The sequence below is a fragment of the Oncorhynchus tshawytscha genome, linkage group LG08, assembly GCF_018296145.1.
Source record: "Oncorhynchus tshawytscha isolate Ot180627B linkage group LG08, Otsh_v2.0, whole genome shotgun sequence".
Classification (NCBI taxonomy): Eukaryota; Metazoa; Chordata; class Actinopteri; order Salmoniformes; family Salmonidae; genus Oncorhynchus; species Oncorhynchus tshawytscha.
This window is the reverse complement of record NC_056436.1, coordinates 64,190,652-64,212,349: the sequence shown is the minus strand read 5'-3', so window position 1 is coordinate 64,212,349 and position 21,698 is coordinate 64,190,652. Positions and strand designations below refer to the sequence as shown.

Here is a 21,698-nt window from a genome sequence, read left to right as displayed (position 1 = left end):
GAGTGTCAAAGGATTGTTAAAGGCTTGTTAAAGGCTTATTAAAGGATTGTTAAAGGATTGTCAAAGGCTTGTTAAAGGAGTGTCAAATGCTTGTTAAAGGCTTGTTAAAGGATTGTTAAATGCTTGTTAAAGAAGTGTCAAAGGCTTATTAAAGGATTGTCAAAGGCTTGTTAAGGATTGTCAAAGGCTTGTTAAAGGAGTGTCAAAGGCTTGTTAAAGGCTTGTTAAAGGATTGTTAAATGCTTGTTAAAGGCTTGATAAAGGCTTCTTAAAGGATTGTTAAATGCTTGTTAAAGGCTTGTTAAAGACTTTTTAAAGGATTGTTAAATGCTTGTTAAAGGCTTGTTAAAGGATTGTTAAAGACTTGTTAAAGGATTGTTAAAGACTTGTTAAAGGCTTGTTAATAAAGGCTTGTTAAAGGCTTGTCAAAGGCGTGTTAAAGGAGTGTCAAAGGCTTATTAAAGGAGTGTCAAAGGATTGTTAAAGGCTTGTTAAAGGCTTATTAAAGGATTGTTAAAGGCTTGTTAAAGGATTGTCAAAGGCTTGTTAAAGGAGTGTCAAATGCTTGTTAAAGGCTTGTTAAAGGATTGTTAAATGCTTGTTAAAGAAGTGTCAAAGGCTTATTAAAGGATTGTCAAAGGCTTGTTAAGGATTGTCAAAGGCTTGTTAAAGGAGTGTCAAAGGCTTGTTAAAGGCTTGTTAGAGGATTGTCAAAGGCTTGTTAAAGGCTTGTCAAAGGCTTGTTAAAGGATTGTCAAAGGCTTGTTAAAGGCTTGTCAAAGGCTTGTTAAAGGAGTATCAATGGCTTATTAAAGAATTGTCAAAGGCTTGTTAAAGGAGTGTCAAAGGCTTGTTAAAGGCTTGTCAAAGGTTTGTTAAAGGAGTGTCAAAGGCTTATTAAAGGCTTGTCAAAGGCTTGTTAAAGGCTTGTTAAATGCTTGTTAAAGGCTTGATAAAGGCTTCTTAAAGGATTGTTAAATGCTTGTTAAAGGCTTGTTAAAGACTTTTTAAAGGATTGTTAAATGCTTGTTAAAGGCTTGTTAAAGGATTGTTAAAGACTTGTTAAAGGATTGTTAAAGACTTGTTAAAGGCTTGTTAATAAAGGCTTGTTAAAGGCTTGTCAAAGGCGTGTTAATAAAGGCTTGTCAAAGGCGTGTTAATAAAGGCTTGTTAAAGGCTTGTTAATAAAGGCTTGTCAAAGGCGTGTTAATAAAGGCTTGTTAAAGGCTTGTCAAAGGCTTGTTAATAAAGGCTTGTCAAAGGCTTGTTAAAGGCTTGTCAAAGGCTTGTTAATAAAGGCTTGTCAAAGGCCTGTTAAAGGCTTGTCAACGGCTTGTCAAAGGCTTGTTAATAAAGGCTTGTTAAAGGCTTGTTAAAGGCTTGTTAATAAAGGCTTGTCAAAGGCTTGTTAAAGGCTTGTTAAAGGCTTGTCAAGGGCTTGTTAATAAAGGCTTGTTAAGGGCTTGCTAAAAAAGGCTTGTCAAAGGCTTGTCAAAGGATTGTTAAAGGCTTGTTAAAGGCTTGTTAATAAAGGCTTGTTAATAAAGGCTTGTTAAAGGCTTGTTAATAAAGGCTTGTTAAAGGCTTTTCAAAGGTTTGTTAAGAAAGGATTGTCAAAGGCTTGTCAAAGGCTTGTTAAAGGCTTGTTAATAAACTCTTGTTAAAGGCTTGTTAATAAAGCCGTGTCAAAGGCTTGTTAGAGGCTTGTTAATAAAGGATTGTTAAAGGCTTGTTAGAGGCTTGTTAATAAAGGATTGTTAAAGGCTTGTTAATAAAGGCTTGTTAAAGGCTTGTTAAAGGCTTGGTAATAAAGGCTCGTCAAAGGCTTGTTAAAGGCTTGTTACCGGCTTGTCAGAGGCTTGTTAATAAAGGCTTGTTAAAGGCTTGTTAAAATTTCTTTATCATTTTCGTCAACATCCACTGAATTGCAGAGCGCCAAATGCAAATTAAAAAATTTTAAATATTTAATTTTCATGAAATCACAAGTGCAATGTAGCAAAACATAGCTTAGCTTGTTGTTAATCCACCTGCCATGTCAGATTTCAAAAAACTTTTTCGGCGAAAGCATACCAAGCGTTTATGTAAGGACATCTCTCTCAGCAGACAAAACATTACAAACAGCTAGCAGCCAAGTAGATTGGTCACGAAAGTCAGAAAAGTAATACAATTAATTGCTTACCTTTGATGATCTTCGGATGTTTGTACTGACGAGACTCCCAGTTACACAATAAATGTTCATTTTGTCAAAGGCTTGTCAAAGGCTTGTCAAATGCTTGTTAAAGGCTTGTCAAAGGCTTGTTAAAGGCTTTTCAAAGGCTTGTCAAAGGCTTGTCAAAGTCTTGTCAAAGGCTTGGTAAAGGCTTGTTAAAGGCTTGTTAAAGGCTTGTTAAAGGCTTGTCAAAAGCTTGTCAAAGGCCTGTCAAAGGCTTGTTAAAGGCTTGTCAAAAGCTTGTCAAAGGCCTGTCAAAGGCTTGGTGAAGGCTTGTTAAAACCTGTTAAGCCTCCCCCCTACTTTTTCGAAAATTCTGTTAAAAATCGCGCAACATTTTGGCGTCCTGCTACTCAGGCCAGGAATATAGTATATGCATATGATTAGTATGTGTGGATAGAAAACACTCAGACGTTTCCAAAACTGTTTAAATCACGGCTGTGACTATAACAGAACGTCTGTTTCATCGAAAAGCGCAGGAAAATCTGATCACTGGAGATGGAAAAAAATATCCATGCGCCACTTCAACCCATTGTTAAAGGTGAACCGTATTAAATGAGGCCGAGGTTGCAGTACCTACAGCTTCCACAGGATGTATAGAGTCTTCTCATTTGATTCTGATTTGATTCTTGGTAGATCCGACCAAAGGGAACCGATTCCCTCCGACCACCAACTTGATGCATTGTCTCTGTGTTTTTCCGGACATTTTTTCCACACGACCAGCTATCGAATTTACATCGCCTCCTGATGATTTTTATAGCTTATTAACGTGTAGTAATACCTAAAGTTGCATTAGAAAGGTATTTCGAAGTGTTTTGTGAAAGTTTATCGTCGACTTTTTAACTTTTAAAAAATGACGTTACGTTATGAAACGCTATTTTTTTCCGTTTATCACACAGTCTTCATAGATCGATATCTAGGCTATATATGGACCGATTTAATCCAAAAAAAGACCCAGTATTGATTATGGGACATCAAGGTGTGCCAAGAAAGAAGATGGTCAAAGGTAATGAATGTTTTATATTTTATTGTGCGGTTTGTGTAGCGCCGACTATGCTAATTCTTTTGTTTACATCCCCTACGGGTCTTTTGGGGTGTTGCATGCTATCAGATAATAGCTTCTCATGCTTTCGCCGAAAAGCATTTTAAAAATCTGACTCGGTGGCTAGATTCACAACGAGTGTAGCTTTATTTCAATACCAAGCATGTGTATTTTAATGAACGTTTGCGTTTTAACTAATACTATTAGCGTTTAGCGTAGCGCATTTGCATTTCCAGAGCTCTAGTTGGGACGTCTGCGTCTCAAGTAGGATCAAGAGGTTTTAAAGGCTTGTCAAAGGCTTGTCAAATGCTTGGTAAAGGCTTGTTAAATGCTTGTCAAAGGCTTGGTAAAGGCTTGTTAAAGGCTTGTCAAAGGCTTGGTAAGGCTTGTTAAAGGCTTGTTAAAGGCTTGTCAAATGCTTGGTAAAGGCTTGTTAAAGGCTTGGTAAAGGCTTGGTAAGGCTTGTTAAAGGCTTGTCAAAGGCTTGGTAAAGGCTTGTTAAAGGCTTGTTAAAGGCTTGTTAAATGCTTGTCAAAGGCTTGGTAAAGGCTTGGTAAAGGCTTGTTAAAGGCTTGTCAAAGGCTTGGTAAAGCAATTTGCTGACAGAATAGAACCACAGAACCTTTGAAGTGAAGTTATGCCTCTATTTCCCTCATTGCTTAGGCAATGTAAACGTATGTTTCGCATGCCAATAAAGCCCCTTAAATTGAAATTTAATTGAGAGAGAGACAGAGAGAGAGAGAGAGAGAGAGAGAGAGAGAGAGAGAGAGAGAATGAACAAATAAGTTGTGATGAAGAACAGTGACTTCAGTTGCATAGCTAGAAACAAAGAGGGAGACTGACATGAAAATGGAAATTGAATAACAGGGCAAAACAGCCAGCCAGACACAGACAGAGACACAGACAGGGACACATGCAGACAGACAGACAGACAGACAGACAGACAGACAGACAGACAGACAGACAGACAGACAGACAGACAGACAGACAGACAGACAGACAGACAGACAGACAGACAGACAGACAGACAGACAGACAGACAGACAGACAGACAGACATAGAGACAGAGGTAGATACAGAAACAGACAGACAGACAGACACGGACAGACAGACAGACACAGACAGACACAGACAGACAGACAGACAGACAGACAGACAGACAGACAGACAGACAGACAGACAGACAGACAGACAGACAGACAGACAGACAGACAGACAGACAGACAGACAGACAGACAGACAGACAGACAGACAGACAGACAGACAGACAGACAGACAGACAGACAGAGGTAAACAGACAGTGACAGATAGATAGAGACGGAGTCCGAGACAAAGATGGAGACAGAGACATACAGAGGTAGAGACAGACATACAGAGGTAGAGACAGACATACAAATCAAATCAAATTTATTTATATAGCCCTTCATACATCAGCTGATATCTCAAAGTGCTGTACAGAAACCCAGCCTAAAACCCCAAACAGCAAGCAATGCAGGTGTAGAAGCACGGTGGCTAGGAAAAACTCCCTAGAAAGGCCAAAACCTAGGAAGAAACCTAGAGAGGAACCAGGCTATGTGGGGTGGCCAGTCCTCTTCTGGCTCTGCCGGGTGGAGATTATAACAGAACATGGCCAAGATGTTCAAATGTTCATAAATGACCAGCATGGTCGTATAATAATAAGGCAGAACAGTTGAAACTGGAGCAGCAGCACGGTCAGGTGGACTGGGGACAGCAAGGAGTCATCATGTCAGTTGCATACAGAGGTAGAGACAGACATACAGAGGTAGAGACAAACATACAGAGGTAGAGACAAACAGACAGAGGTGCAGACATACATATAGAGGTAGAGACAAGACATACAGAGGTAGAGACAAACATACAGAGGTGGAGACAGACATACAGAGTTGGAGACAGACATACATAGGTAGAGACAGACATACAGAGGTGGAGACAGACATACAGAGGTGGAGACAGACATACAGAGGTGGAGACAGACAGACAGAGGTGGAGACAGACATACAGAGGTAGAGACAAACAGACAGAGTTGGAGACAGACATACAGATGTGGAGACAAACAGACAGAGTTGGATACAGACAGACAGAGGTAGAGACAGATGGAGGTAGAGTCAGACATACAGAGGTAGAGACAGATATACAGAGGTGGATACAGACAGACAGAGGTGGAGACAGACAGAGGTAGAGACAGACATACAGAGGTAGAGACAGATATACAGAGGTGGAGACAAACAGACAGAGGTGGAGACAGACATACAGAGGTAGAGACAAACAGACAGAGGTGGAGACAGACATATAGAGGTAGAGTCAGACATACAGAGATGGAGACAGACATACAGAGGTGTAGACAGACATACAGAGGTAGAGACAAACAGACAGAGGTGGAGACAGACATACAGAGGTGAAGACAGACATACAGAGGTGGAGACAGATATACAGAGGTGGAGACAGACAGACAGAGGTGGAGACAGACAGACAGAGGTGGAGACAGACAGACAGAGGTGGAGACCGTCAGACAGAGGTGGAGACAGACAGACAGAGGTGGAGACAGACAGACAGAGGTGGAGACAAACAGACAGATTTGGATACAGACAGACAGAGGTACAGACATACAGAAGTAGAGACAGACATACAGAGGTAGAGACAGATATACAGTGGTGGAGACAGACATACAGAGGTGAAGACAGACATACAGAGGTGGAGACAGATATACAGAGGTAGAGACAAACAGACAGAGGTGGAGACAGACAGACAGAGGTGGAGACAGACAGACAGAGGTGGAGACAGACAGACAGAGGTGGAGACAAACAGACAGATTTGGATACAGACAGACAGAGGTAGAGACATACAGAAGTAGAGACAGACATACAGAGGTAGAGACAGATATACAGTGGTGGAGACAGACAGACAGAGGTGAAGACAGACATACAGAGGTGGAGACAGATATACAGAGGTAGAGACAAACAGACAGAGGTGGAGACAGACAGACAGAGGTGGAGACAGACAGACAGAGGTGGAGACAGACAGACAGAGGTGGAGACAAACAGACAGATTTGGATACAGACAGACAGAGGTAGAGACATACAGAAGTAGAGACAGACATACAGAGGTAGAGACAGATATACAGTGGTGGAGACAGACAGACAGAGGTGGAGACAGACATACAGAGGTAGAGACAAACAGACAGAGGTGGAGACAGACATACAGAGGTGAAGACAGACATACAGAGGTGGAGACAGATATACAGAGGTGGAGACAAACAGACAGAGGTAGAGACAAACAGACAGAGGTGGAGACAGACAGACAGAGGTGGAGACAGACAGACAGAGGTGGAGACAGACAGACAGAGGTGGAGACACACAGACAGAGGTAGATACAGACATACAGAGGTGGAGACAGACAGACAGAGGTGGAGACAGACATACAGAGGTGGAGACAGACATACAGAGGTGGAGACAGACAGACCGAGATAGAAAGACAGGTACAGACAGAGACAGATGGAGGTGGAGACAGACAGACAGAGGTGGAGACAGACAGACAGAGGTGGAGACAGACAGACAGAGGTGGAGACAGACATAGAGAGGTGGAGACAGACAGACAGAGGTAGAGACAAACAGACAGAGGTGGAGACAGACAGACTGAGGTGGAGACAGACAGACTGAGGTAGAGACAGGTACAGACAGAGGTAGAGACAGACATACAGAGGTAGAGATAAACAGACAGAGGTGGAGACAGACAGCCAGAGGTAGAGACAGATGGAGGTAGAGACAGACATACAGAGGTAGAGACAGATATACAGAGGTGGAGACAGACAGCCAGAGGTGGAGACAGACATACATAGGTAGAGACAGATATACAGAGGTGGAGACAGACAGCCAGAGGTGGAGACAGACATACATAGGTAGAGACAGAGACAGACAGAGGTGGAGACAGAGACAGACATACAGAGGTAGAGACAGACATACAGAGGTAGAGACAGACATACAAATCAAATCAAATTTATTTATATAGCCCTTCATACATCAGCTGATATCTCAAAGTGCTGTACAGAAACCCAGCCTAAAACCCCAAACAGCAAGCAATACAGGTCTAGAAGCACGGTGGCTAGGAAAAACTCCCTAGAAAGGCCAAAACCTAGGAAGAAACCAAGAGAGGAACCAGGCTATGTGGGGTGGCCAGTCCTCTTCTGGCTGTGCCGGGTGGAGATTATAACAGAACATGGCCAAGATGTTCAAATGTTCATAAATGACCAGCATGGTCGTATAATAATAAGGCAGAACAGTTGAAACTGGAGCAGCAGCACGGTCAGTTGGACTGGGGACAGCAAGGAGTCATCATGTCAGTTGCATACAGAGGTAGAGACAGACATACAGAGGTAGAGACAGACATACAGAGGTAGAGACAGACATACAGAGGTAGAGACAAACAGACAGAGGTAGAGACAAACAGACAGAGGTGCAGACATACATATAGAGGTAGAGACAAGACATACAGAGGTAGAGACAAACATACAGAGGTGGAGACAGACATACAGAGTTGGAGACAGACATACATAGGTAGAGACAGACATACAGAGGTGGATACAGACAGACAGAGGTGGAGACAGACATACAGAGGTGGAGACAGACAGCCAGAGGTGGAGACAGACATACAGAGGTAGAGAAAGACATACAGAGGTGGATACAGACAGACAGAGGTGGAGACAGACAGCCAGAGGTGGAGACAGACAGCCAGAGGTGGAGACAAACAGACAGAGGTGGAGGCAGACATACAGAGGTGGAGACAGACAGACAGAGGTGGAGACAGACAGACAGAGGTGGAGACAGACAGACAGAGGTAGAGACAGACATACAGAGGTAGAGACAGACATACAGAGGTGGAGACAAACAGACAGAGGTGGAGGCAGACATACAGAGGTGTAGACAGACATACAGAGGTGTAGACAGACATACAGAGGTGTAGACAGACATACAGAGGTAGAGACAGACAGAGGTGGAGACAGACATACAGAGGTGGAGACAGATATACAGAGGTGGAGACAGACAGAGGTGGAGACCGTCAGACAGAGGTGGAGACCGTCAGACAGAGGTAGAGACAGATATACAGAGGTGGAGACAGACAGACAGAGGTGGAGACAAACAGACAGAGGTGGAGACAAACAGACAGATTTGGATACAGACAGACAGAGGTAGAGGCATACAGAGGTAGAGACAGACATACAGAGGTAGAGACAGATATACAGAGGTGGAGACAGACAGCCAGAGGTGGAGACAGACATACAGAGGTAGAGAAAGATATACAGAGGTGGATACAGACAGACAGAGGTGGAGACAGACAGACCGAGGTGGAGACAGACAGACCGAGGTGGAGACAGACAGACCGAGGTGGAGACAGACAGACAGAGGTGGAGACAGACATACAGAGGTGGAGACAGACATATAGAGGTGGAGACAGACATATAGAGGTGGAGACAGACATATAGAGGTAGAGACAGACAGACTGAGGTAGAGACAGGTACAGACAGAGGTAGAGACAGACATACAGAGGTAGAGACAAACAGCCAGAGTTAGAGACAGATGGAGGTAGAGACAGACATACAGAGGTAGAGACAGATATACAGAGGTGGAGACAGACAGCCAGAGGTGGAGACAGACATACATAGGTAGAGAAAGACATACAGAGGTGGATACAGACAGACAGAGGTGGAGACAGACAGACAGAGGTGGAGACAGAGACATGCAGAGTTGGAGACAGAGACAGACAGAGGTGGAGACAGAGACAGACAGAGGTGGAGACAGAGACAGACAGAGGTGGAGACAGAGACAGACAGAGGTGGAGACAGAGACAGACAGAGGTGGAGACAGAGACAGACAGAGGTGGAGACAGAGACAGACAGAGGTGGAGACAGACAGACAGACAGACAGACAGACAGAGGTGGAGACAGAGGTGGAGACAGAGGTGGAGACAGACAGACAGACAGACAGAGGTGGAGACAAACAGACAGAGGTGGAGACAGACAGACAGACAGAGGTGGAGACAGACAGACAGAGGTGGAGACTGACAGACAGAGGTGGAGACTGACAGAGGTAGAGACAGACATACAGAGGTAGAGACAGATATACAGAGGTGGAGACAGACGGCCAGAGGTGGAGACAGACATACAGAGGTAGAGAAAGATATACAGAGGTGGAGACAGACATACAGAGGTAGAGACAAACATACAGAGGTGGAGACAGACATACAGAGGTGGAGACAGATATACAGAGGTGGAGACAGAGAGACAGAGGTGGAGACAGACATACAGAGGTGGAGACAGACATACAGAGGTAGAGACAGACATCCAGAGGTGGAGACAAACAGACAGAGGTGGAGACAGACATACAGAGGTGGAGACAAACAGACAGAGGTAGAGACAAACAGACAGAGGTTGAGACAGACATACAGAGGTGGAGACAGACATACAGAGGTGGAGACAGACAGACAGAGGTGGAGACAGAGGAATGCAGAGTTGGAGACAGAGACAGACAGAGGTGGAGACAGAGACAGACAGAGGTGGAGACAGAGACAGACAGAGGTGGAGAAAGAGACAGACAGAGGTGGAGAGAGACAGACAGACAGAGGTGGAGACAAACAGACAGAGGTGGAGACAGACAGACAGAGGTGGAGACAGACAGACAGAGGTGGAGACTGACAGACAGAGGTGGAGACCGTCAGACAGAGGTGGAGACAGACAGACAGAGGTGGAGACAGACAGACAGAGGTGGAGACAGACAGACAGACAGAGGTGGAGACAGACAGACAGACAGAGGTGGAGACAAACAGACAGATTTGGATACAGACAGACAGAGGTAGAGACATACAGAAGTAGAGACAGACATACAGAGGTAGAGACAGATATACAGTGGTGGAGACAGACAGACAGAGGTGGAGACAGACATACAGAGGTAGAGACAAACAGACAGAGGTGGAGACAGACATACAGAGGTGAAGACAGACATACAGAGGTGGAGACAGATATACAGAGGTGGAGACAAACAGACAGAGGTAGAGACAAACAGACAGAGGTGGAGACAGACAGACAGAGGTGGAGACAGACAGACAGAGGTGGAGACAGACAGACAGAGGTGGAGACACACAGACAGAGGTAGATACAGACATACAGAGGTGGAGACAGACAGACAGAGGTGGAGACAGACATACAGAGGTGGAGACAGACATACAGAGGTAGAGACTGACATACAGAGGTAGAGACAGACATACAGAGGTGGAGACAAACAGACAGAGGTGGAGGCAGACATACAGAGGTGGAGACAGGCATACAGAGGTGGAGACAGACATACAGAGGTAGAGTCAGACATACAGAGATGGAGACAGACATACAGAGGTGGAGACAGACAGACCGAGATAGAAAGACAGGTACAGACAGAGACAGATGGAGGTGGAGACAGACAGACAGAGGTGGAGACAGACAGACAGAGGTGGAGACAGACAGACAGAGGTGGAGACAGACATAGAGAGGTGGAGACAGACAGACAGAGGTAGAGTCAAACAGACAGAGGTGGAGACAGACAGACTGAGGTAGAGACAGGTACAGACAGAGGTAGAGACAGATGGAGGTAGAGACAGACATACAGAGGTAGAGACAGACATACAGAGGTAGAGACAGATATACAGAGGTGGAGACAGACAGCCAGAGGTGGAGACAGACATACATAGGTAGAGACAGAGACAGACAGAGGTGGAGACAGAGACAGACATACAGAGGTAGAGACAGACATACAGAGGTAGAGACAGACATACAAATCAAATCAAATTTATTTATATAGCCCTTCATACATCAGCTGATATCTCAAAGTGCTGTACAGAAACCCAGCCTAAAACCCCAAACAGCAAGCAATACAGGTCTAGAAGCACGGTGGCTAGGAAAAACTCCCTAGAAAGGCCAAAACCTAGGAAGAAACCTAGAGAGGAACCAGGCTATGTGGGGTGGCCAGTCCTCTTCTGGCTGTGCCGGGTGGAGATTATAACAGAACATGGCCAAGATGTTCAAATGTTCATAAATGACCAGCATGGTCGTATAATAATAAGGCAGAACAGTTGAAACTGGAGCAGCAGCACGGTCAGTTGGACTGGGGACAGCAAGGAGTCATCATGTCAGTTGCATACAGAGGTAGAGACAGACATACAGAGGTAGAGACAGACATACAGAGGTAGAGACAAACAGACAGAGGTAGAGACAAACAGACAGAGGTGCAGACATACATATAGAGGTAGAGACAAGACATACAGAGGTAGAGACAAACATACAGAGGTGGAGACAGACATACAGAGTTGGAGACAGACATACATAGGTAGAGACAGACATACAGAGGTGGATACAGACAGACAGAGGTGGAGACAGACATACAGAGGTGGAGACAGACAGCCAGAGGTGGAGACAGACATACAGAGGTAGAGACAGACATACAGAGGTGGAGACAAACAGACAGAGGTGGAGGCAGACAGCCAGAGGTGGAGACAGACAGCCAGAGGTGGAGACAGACAGCCAGAGGTGGAGACAGACATACAGAGGTAGAGACAGACATACAGAGGTGGAGACAAACAGACAGAGGTGGAGGCAGACATACAGAGGTGGAGACAGACAGACAGAGGTGGAGACAGACAGACAGAGGTGGAGACAGACAGACAGAGGTAGAGACAGACATACAGAGGTAGAGACAGACATACAGAGGTGGAGACAAACAGACAGAGGTGGAGGCAGACATACAGAGGTGTAGACAGACATACAGAGGTGTAGACAGACATACAGAGGTGTAGACAGACATACAGAGGTAGAGACAGACATACAGAGGTGAAGACAGACATACAGAGGTGGAGACAGATATACAGAGGTGGAGACAGACAGAGGTGGAGACCGTCAGACAGAGGTGGAGACCATCAGACAGAGGTGGAGACCGTCAGACAGAGGTGGAGACCGTCAGACAGAGGTGGAGACAGACAGACAGAGGTGGAGACAAACAGACAGAGGTGGAGACAAACAGACAGATTTGGATACAGACAGACAGAGGTAGAGGCATACAGAGGTAGAGACAGACATACAGAGGTAGAGACAGATATACAGAGGTGGAGACAGACAGCCAGAGGTGGAGACAGACATACAGAGGTAGAGACATACAGAGGTAGAGACAGACATACAGAGGTAGAGACAGATATACAGAGGTGGAGACAGACAGCCAGAGGTGGAGACAAACAGACAGAGGTAGAGGCATACAGAGGTAGAGACAGACATACAGAGGTAGAGACAGATATACAGAGGTGGAGACAGACAGCCAGAGGTGGAGACAGACATACAGAGGTAGAGAAAGATATACAGAGGTGGGTACAGACAGACAGAGGTGGAGACAGACAGACCGAGGTGGAGACAGACAGACCGAGGTGGAGACAGACATACCGAGGTGGAGACAGACAGACAGAGGTGGAGACAGACATACAGAGGTGGAGACAGACATATAGAGGTGGAGACAGACATATAGAGGTGGAGACAGACATATAGAGGTAGAGACAGACAGACTGAGGTAGAGACAGGTACAGACAGAGGTGGAGACAGAGACAGACAGAGGTGGAGACAGAGACAGACAGAGGTGGAGACAGACAGACAGACAGACAGACAGAGGTGGAGACAAACAGACAGAGGTGGAGACAAACAGACAGAGGTGGAGACAGACAGACAGACAGAGGTGGAGACAGACAGACAGAGGTGGAGACAGAGACAGACAGAGGTGGAAACAGAGACAGACAGAGGTGGAGACAGACAGACAGACAGACAGACAGACAGAGGTGGAGACAAACAGACAGAGGTGGAGACAGACAGACAGACAGAGGTGGAGACAGACAGACAGAGGTGGAGACTGACAGACAGAGGTGGAGACCGTCAGACAGAGGTGGAGACCGTCAGACAGAGGTGGAGACAGACAGACAGATTTGGATACAGACAGACAGAGGTAGAGACATACAGAGGTAGAGACAGACATACAGAGGTAGAGACAGATAGACAGAGGTGGAGACAGACAGCCAGAGGTGGAGACAGACATACAGAGGTAGAGAAAGATATACAGAGGTGGATACAGACAGACAGAGGTGGAGACAGACAGACAGAGGTAGAGACAGACATACAGAGGTAGAGACAGATATACAGAGGTGGAGACAGACAGACAGAGGTGGAGACAGACATACAGAGGTAGAGACAAACAGACAGAGGTGGAGACAGACATACAGAGGTGGAGACAGACATACAGAGGTGGAGACAGACATACAGAGGTAGAGACAGACATCCAGAGGTGGAGACAAACAGACAGAGGTGGAGACAGACATACAGAGGTGGAGACAAACAGACAGAGGTAGAGACAAACAGACAGAGGTGGAGACAGACATACAGAGGTGGAGACAGACATACAGAGGTGGATACAGACAGACAGAGGTGGAGACAGACAGACAGAGGTGGAGACAGAGGAATGCAGAGTTGGAGACAGAGACAGACAGAGGTGGAGACAGAGACAGACAGAGGTGGAGACAGAGACAGACAGAGGTGGAGACAGAGACAGACAGAGGTGGAGAGAGACAGACAGACAGAGGTGGAGACAAACAGACAGAGGTGGAGACAGACAGACAGACAGAGGTGGAGACAGACAGACAGAGGTGGAGACCGTCAGACAGAGGTGGAGACAGACAGACAGAGGTGGAGACAGACAGACAGAGGTGGAGACAAACAGACAGATTTGGATACAGACAGACAGAGGTAGAGACAGACATACAGAGTTAGAGACAGATATACAGAGGTGGAGACAGACAGCCAGAGGTGGAGACAGACATACAGAGGTAGAGAAATATATACAGAGGTGGATACAGACAGACAGAGGTGGAGGCAGACAGACAGAGGTAGAGACAGACATACAGAGGTAGAGACAGATATACAGAGGTGGAGACAGACAGACAGAGGTGGAGACAGACATACAGAGGTAGAGACAAACAGACAGAGGTGGAGACAGACATACAGAGGTGGAGACAGACATACAGAGGTGGAGACAGACATACAGAGGTGGATACAGACAGACAGAGGTGGAGACAGACAGACAGAGGTGGAGACAGACATACAGAGGTGGAGACAGACATACAGAGGTGGAGACAGACATACAGAGGTAGAGTCAGACATACAGAGATGGAGACAGACATACAGAGGTGGAGACAGATAATAGACAGAGGTGGAGACAGACAGACAGAGGTGGAGACAGACAGACCGAGGTGGAGACAGACAGACAGACAGAGGTGGAGACAGACAGAGGTGGAGACAGACAGACAGAGGCGGAGACAGACAGCCAGAGGTTGAGACAGACAGACTGAGGTAGAGACAGGTACAGACATAGGTACAGACACAAACAGACAGTGGTGGAGACAAACATACAGAGGTGGAGACAGACATACAGAGGTGGAGACAGACATACAGAGGTAGAGACAGACATACAGAGGTGGAGACAGACATCCAGAGGTGGAGACAAACATACAGAGGTGGAGACAGACAGACAGAGGTAGAGACAGACATACAGAGGTAGAGACAGATATACAGAGGTGGAGACAGACAGCCAGAGGTGGAGACAGACATACAGAGGTAGAGAAAGATATACAGAGGTGGAGACAGACATACAGAGGTAGAGACAGACATACAGAGGTAGAGACAGACATCCAGAGGTGGAGACAAACAGACAGAGGTGGAGACAGACATACAGAGGTGGAGTCAAACAGACAGAGGTAGAGACAAACAGACAGAGGTGGAGACAGACATACAGAGGTGGAGACAGACATACAGAGGTGGATACAGACATCCAGAGGTGGAGACAAACAGACAGAGGTGGAGACAGACATACAGAGGTGGAGACAGACATACAGAGGTAGAGACAGATATACAGAGGTGGAGACAGACAGCCAGAGGTGGAGACAGACATACAGAGGTAGAGAAAGATATACAGAGGTGGAGACAGACATACAGAGGTAGAGACAGACATACAGAGGTAGAGACAGACATCCAGAGGTGGAGACAAACAGACAGAGGTGGAGACAGACATACAGAGGTGGAGTCAAACAGACAGAGGTAGAGACAAACAGACAGAGGTGGAGACAGACATACAGAGGTGGAGACAGACATACAGAGGTGGATACAGACATCCAGAGGTGGAGACAAACAGACAGAGGTGGAGACAGACATACAGAGGTGGAGACAGACATACAGAGGTGGAGACAAACAGACAGAGGTAGAGACAGACATACAGAGGTAGAGACAGATATACAGAGTTGGATACAGACAGACAGAGGTGGAGACAGACATACAGAGGTAGAGACAGACATACAGAGGTAGAGACAGATATACAGAGGTGGAGACAGACAGACAGAGGTGGAGACAGACATACAGAGGTAGAGACAAACAGACAGAGGTAGAGACTGTCTTTCTGTCTGTAGTAGTTTAATGTGGACTGATTATTGTTCTGCCAATATGACATCTCCCAATCCAGTGTATCAACACTCAGATTACACATAAATCTATCTGCCTGGCAAAGGCAAGACAAAAAGACATCCAGAGGTGGAGACAGACATCCAGAGGTGGAGACAAACATACAGAGGTGGAGACAGACATACAGAGGTGGAGACAGACATACAGAGGTAGAGACAGACATACAGAGGTGGAGACAGACATACAGAGGTGGAGACAGACATACAGAGGTAGAGACAGACATACTGAGATAGAAAGACAGGTACAGACAGAGACAGATGGAGGTAGAGACAAACATACCGAGGTGGAGACAGACATACAGAGGTGGAGACAGACATACAGAGGTGGGGACAGATATACAGAGGTGAATCAGACAGACAGAGGTGGAGACAGACATACAGAGGTAGAGACAGACATACAGAGGTAGAGACAGACATCCAGAGGTGGAGACAAACATACAGAGGTGGAGACAGACATACAGAGGTAGAGACAGACATCCAGAGGTGGAGACAAACAGACAGAGGTGGAGACAGACATTCAGAGGTGGAGACAAACAGACAGAGGTAGAGACAAACAGACAGAGGTGGAGACAGACATACAGAGGTGGAGACAAACAGACAGAGGTAGATACAGACATACAGAGGTAGAGACAGATATACAGTGGTGGAGACAGACAGACAGAGGTGGAGACAGACAGACAGAGGTAGAGACAGACATACAGAGGTAGAGACAGACATCCAGAGGTGGAGACAAACAGACAGAGGTGGAGACAGACATACAGAGGTGGAGACAGACATACAGAGGTAGAGACAGACATCCAGAGGTGGAGACAAACATACAGAGGTGGAGACAGACAGACAGAGGTGGAGACAGACATACAGAGGTAGAGACAGACATACAGAGGTAGAGACAGACATCCAGAGGTGGAGACAAACATACAGAGGTGGAGACAGACATACAGAGGTGGAGACAGACATACAGAGGTAGAGACAGACATACAGAGGTGGAGACAGACATACAGAGGTGGAGACAGACATACAGAGGTAGAGACAGACATACTGAGATAGAAAGACGGGTACAGACAGAGACAGATGGAGGTAGAGACAGACATACAGAGGTGGAGACAGACATACAGAGGTGGAGACAGACATACAGAGGTGGAGACAGATATACAGAGGTGGAGACAGACATACAGAGGTAGAAACAGACATACAGAGGTGGAGACAAACATACAGAGGTAGAAACAGACATACAGAGGTGGAGACAAACAGACAGAGGTGGAGACAGAGACAGACAGAGGTGGAGACAGAGACAGACAGAGGTGGAGACAGACATACAGAGGTAGAGACAGACATCCAGAGGTGGAGACAAACAGACAGAGGTGGAGACAGACATACAGAGGTGGAGTCAAACAGACAGAGGTAGAGACAAACAGACAGAGGTGGAGACAGACATACAGAGGTGGAGACAGACATACAGAGGTGGATACAGACATCCAGAGGTGGAGACAAACAGACAGAGGTGGAGACAGACATACAGAGGTGGAGACAGACATACAGAGGTGGAGACAAACAGACAGAGGTAGAGACAGACATACAGAGGTAGAGACAGATATACAGAGTTGGATACAGACAGACAGAGGTGGAGACAGACATACAGAGGTAGAGACAGACATACAGAGGTAGAGACAGATATACAGAGGTGGAGACAGACAGACAGAGGTGGAGACAGACATACAGAGGTAGAGACAAACAGACAGAGGTAGAGACTGTCTTTCTGTCTGTAGTAGTTTAATGTGGACTGATTATTGTTCTGCCAATATGACATCTCCCAATCCAGTGTATCAACACTCAGATTACACATAAATCTATCTGCCTGGCAAAGGCAAGACAAAAAAGACATCCAGAGGTGGAGACAGACATCCAGAGGTGGAGACAAACATACAGAGGTGGAGACAGACATACAGAGGTGGAGACAGACATACAGAGGTAGAGACAGACATACAGAGGTGGAGACAGACATACAGAGGTGGAGACAGACATACAGAGGTAGAGACAGACATACTGAGATAGAAAGACAGGTACAGACAGAGACAGATGGAGGTAGAGACAAACATACCGAGGTGGAGACAGACATACAGAGGTGGAGACAGACATACAGAGGTGGGGACAGATATACAGAGGTGAATCAGACAGACAGAGGTGGAGACAGACATACAGAGGTAGAGACAGACATACAGAGGTAGAGACAGACATCCAGAGGTGGAGACAAACATACAGAGGTGGAGACAGACATACAGAGGTAGAGACAGACATCCAGAGGTGGAGACAAACAGACAGAGGTGGAGACAGACATTCAGAGGTGGAGACAAACAGACAGAGGTAGAGACAAACAGACAGAGGTGGAGACAGACATACAGAGGTGGAGACAAACAGACAGAGGTAGATACAGACATACAGAGGTAGAGACAGATATACAGAGGTGGAGACAGACAGACAGAGGTGGAGACAGACAGACAGAGGTAGAGACAGACATACAGAGGTAGAGACAGACATCCAGAGGTGGAGACAAACAGACAGAGGTGGAGACAGACATACAGAGGTGGAGACAGACATACAGAGGTAGAGACAGACATCCAGAGGTGGAGACAAACATACAGAGGTGGAGACAGACAGACAGAGGTGGAGACAGACATACAGAGGTAGAGACAGACATACAGAGGTAGAGACAGACATCCAGAGGTGGAGACAAACATACAGAGGTGGAGACAGACATACAGAGGTGGAGACAGACATACAGAGGTAGAGACAGACATACAGAGGTGGAGACAGACATACAGAGGTGGAGACAGACATACAGAGGTAGAGACAGACATACTGAGATAGAAAGACGGGTACAGACAGAGACAGATGGAGGTAGAGACAGACATACAGAGGTGGAGACAGACATACAGAGGTGGAGACAGACATACAGAGGTGGAGACAGATATACAGAGGTGGAGACAGACATACAGAGGTAGAAACAGACATACAGAGGTGGAGACAAACATACAGAGGTAGAAACAGACATACAGAGGTGGAGACAAACAGACAGAGGTGGAGACAGAGACAGACAGAGGTGGAGACAGAGACAGACAGAGGTGGTGACAGACAGACAGAGGTGGATACAGACAGACAGAGGTGGAGACAGACAGACAGAGGCACCCTATAGATCTCTGGTCTGTGTGTACTGTCTTTCTGTCTGTAGTAGTTTAATGTGGACTGATTATTGTTCTGCCAATATGACATCTCCCAATCCAGTGTATCAACACTCAGATTACACATAAATCTATCTGCCTGGCAAAGGCAAGACAAAAAGAGCAAATATGAAGGATTTGATGTGAGAGAATATTATAGATGGAAGGGGGAGAAACAAGGAAGGCTAAAGAGTGATCCCTCACAGATAAAAATAAAAATGACTAGCAGGGAGATGCATGGGGAAGAGAAAGATGAGGGAGGAGAGAGAAGGAATTGGGAGATGGAGGGAAAGAGAAGGAGGAGAGAAACAGTATTTATAGAGAGAGAGGAGAGAGTGAGGGAGAGAGGAGGTATAGATAGAGAGGGAGAGAGGAGGTATAGAGAGAGAGAAAGAGAGAGAGGAGAGAGAGGGAGGAGAGGGAGAGGGAGAGAGGAGGTATATATAGAGAGAGAGAGAGAGAGTGAGAGAGAGAGAGAGAGAGAGAGAGAGAGAGAGAGAGAGAGAGAGAGGGAGAGAGAGAGGAGGTATAGAGAGGAGAGAGAGAGAGAGAGAGAGAGAGAGAGAGAGAGAGAGGGGGGAGAGAGAGAGGGAGGAGAGTGAGAGGAGAGAGGGAGGAGAGAGGGAGAGAGGAGGTATAGAGAGAGAGAGAGAGAGAGACAGAGAGAAGGGGTTTGCATAGTTCTTCACGCCCCATTTCACTTCACTCACAGTCTCTCTCCCCCTCTGTCTCCTGCCTCTCTCTCTCTCCTGTCCTCCCTCTCTCCTCTCCTCCTCTAGACGCTCCCACACTGTGCTGCAGACTGAGTGATTGCCGTGGGGATGTAGAGTGTACCTGATTAAGTTGTCACGCCAAACATGTCTTTGAACTAGAGAGGGGAGAGACAGATACAGATGTCCTGGGGAATAGCACAGTGTGTGTGTGTGTCTGTGTGTGTTTAGGAGGAGTTGTGAGAGAGAGTTTATTTGAGGTAGAGGGAGCACTGTGTGACTCTGATCTGATTTAGCGAGGCGAGGGTGTCTGTCTGTGTGTGTGTGTGTGTGTGTGTGTGTGTGTGTGTGTGTGTGTGTGTGTGTGTGTGTGTGTGTGTGTGCTTGTCAAGGTGAGTTTGGGTTTGGGAGAGAGATATGATACAAAAAAGATGCAGAAATTTCTTATTTAAAGTTATTCAGACATAGGAACAACTGCTTCACTGCACTATGACATCTGTTTGTGTGTGATGACACATCCACTCTGCTCTGTTTACCTTGACGGTATCCAGTGACCAATTTCAGAATGTAATTTTATCATGTCTGCCTGCCTCAAATCAATCCCTTTAAAAACCTGTTAAGCTTCCCCCTACTTTTCGGAAATTCTGTTAAAAATCGCGCAACATTTTGGCGTCCTGCTACTCAGGCCAGGAATATAGTATATGCATATGATTAGTATGTGTGGATAGAAAACACTCAGACGTTTCCAAAACTGTTTAAATCACGGCTGTGACTATAACAGAACGTCTGTTTCATCGAAAAGCGCAGGAAAATCTGATCACTGGAGATGGAAAAAAATATCCATGCGCCACTCCCATGAATTGTTAAAGGTGAACCGTAATATATGGGGCCGAGCTTGCAGTACCTACAGCTTCCACAGGATCTATAGAGTCTCCTCATTTGAATCTGAATTGATTCTTGGTAGATCCGACCAAAGGGAACCGATTCTCTCCGACCACCGACCCGAGGCATTGTCTCTGTGTTTTTCCGGACATTTTTCCACACGGCAGGCTATCGAATTTACATCGCCTCCTGATGATTTTTATAGCTTATTAACGTGTAGTTATACCTAAAGTTGCATTAGAAAGGTATTTCGAAGTGTTTTGTGAAAGTTTATCGTCGAATTTTTAACTTTAAAAAATGACGTTACGTTATGAAACGCTCTTTTTTCCGTTTTCCACACAGTCTTCATAGATCGATATCTAGGCTATATATGGACCGATTTAATCCAAAAAAGACCCAGTATTGATTATGGGACATCAAGGTGTGCAAAGAAAGAAGATGGTCAAAGGTAATTAATGTTTTATATTTTATTGTGCGGTTTGTGTAGCGCCGACTATGCTAATTCTTTTGTTTACATCCCCTACGGGTCTTTTGGGGTGTTGCATGCTATCAGATAATAGCTTCTCATGCACGAAAAGCATTTTAAAAATCTGACACGGTGGCTAGATTCACAATGACTGTAGCTTTATTTCAATACCAAACATGTGTATTTTAATGAACGTTTGCGTTTTAACTAATACTATTAGCATGTAGCGTCGCGCATGTGCATTTCTAGAGCTCTAGGTGGGACGTCTGCGTCTCAAGTAAGCTCAAGAGGTTTTAAATCACGTACCAACACACACACACACACACACACACACACACACACACACACACACACACACACACACACACACACACACACACACACACACACACACACACACACACTCTCTTTTCACACATATACACACTGTTGATATGGCTCTAAATACTGTAGCTTGGGTATAATTCCCACTGACAGTTTTCAAAGTCTAGAGAACAACACAAGGCTTAAGATAGGGCTTGTCTCAAGGTACTGTAAATAAGCTGAACAGCCACACAGTCAGGGTCATTACAAGGTAACGTACTGGAGGACACAGCAGATG

The 21,698-nt window shown here is 45.9% G+C and overlaps 1 protein-coding gene across 1 annotated transcript in view; it reads left to right on the top strand.

Moving 5' to 3' along the window:
• The window catches only part of LOC112238187 (dedicator of cytokinesis protein 2), a 167,746-nt gene that overhangs the window by 62,698 nt on the left and 83,350 nt on the right, over positions 1–21,698 (top strand). The gene's annotated exons all lie outside the window — the stretch shown is intronic.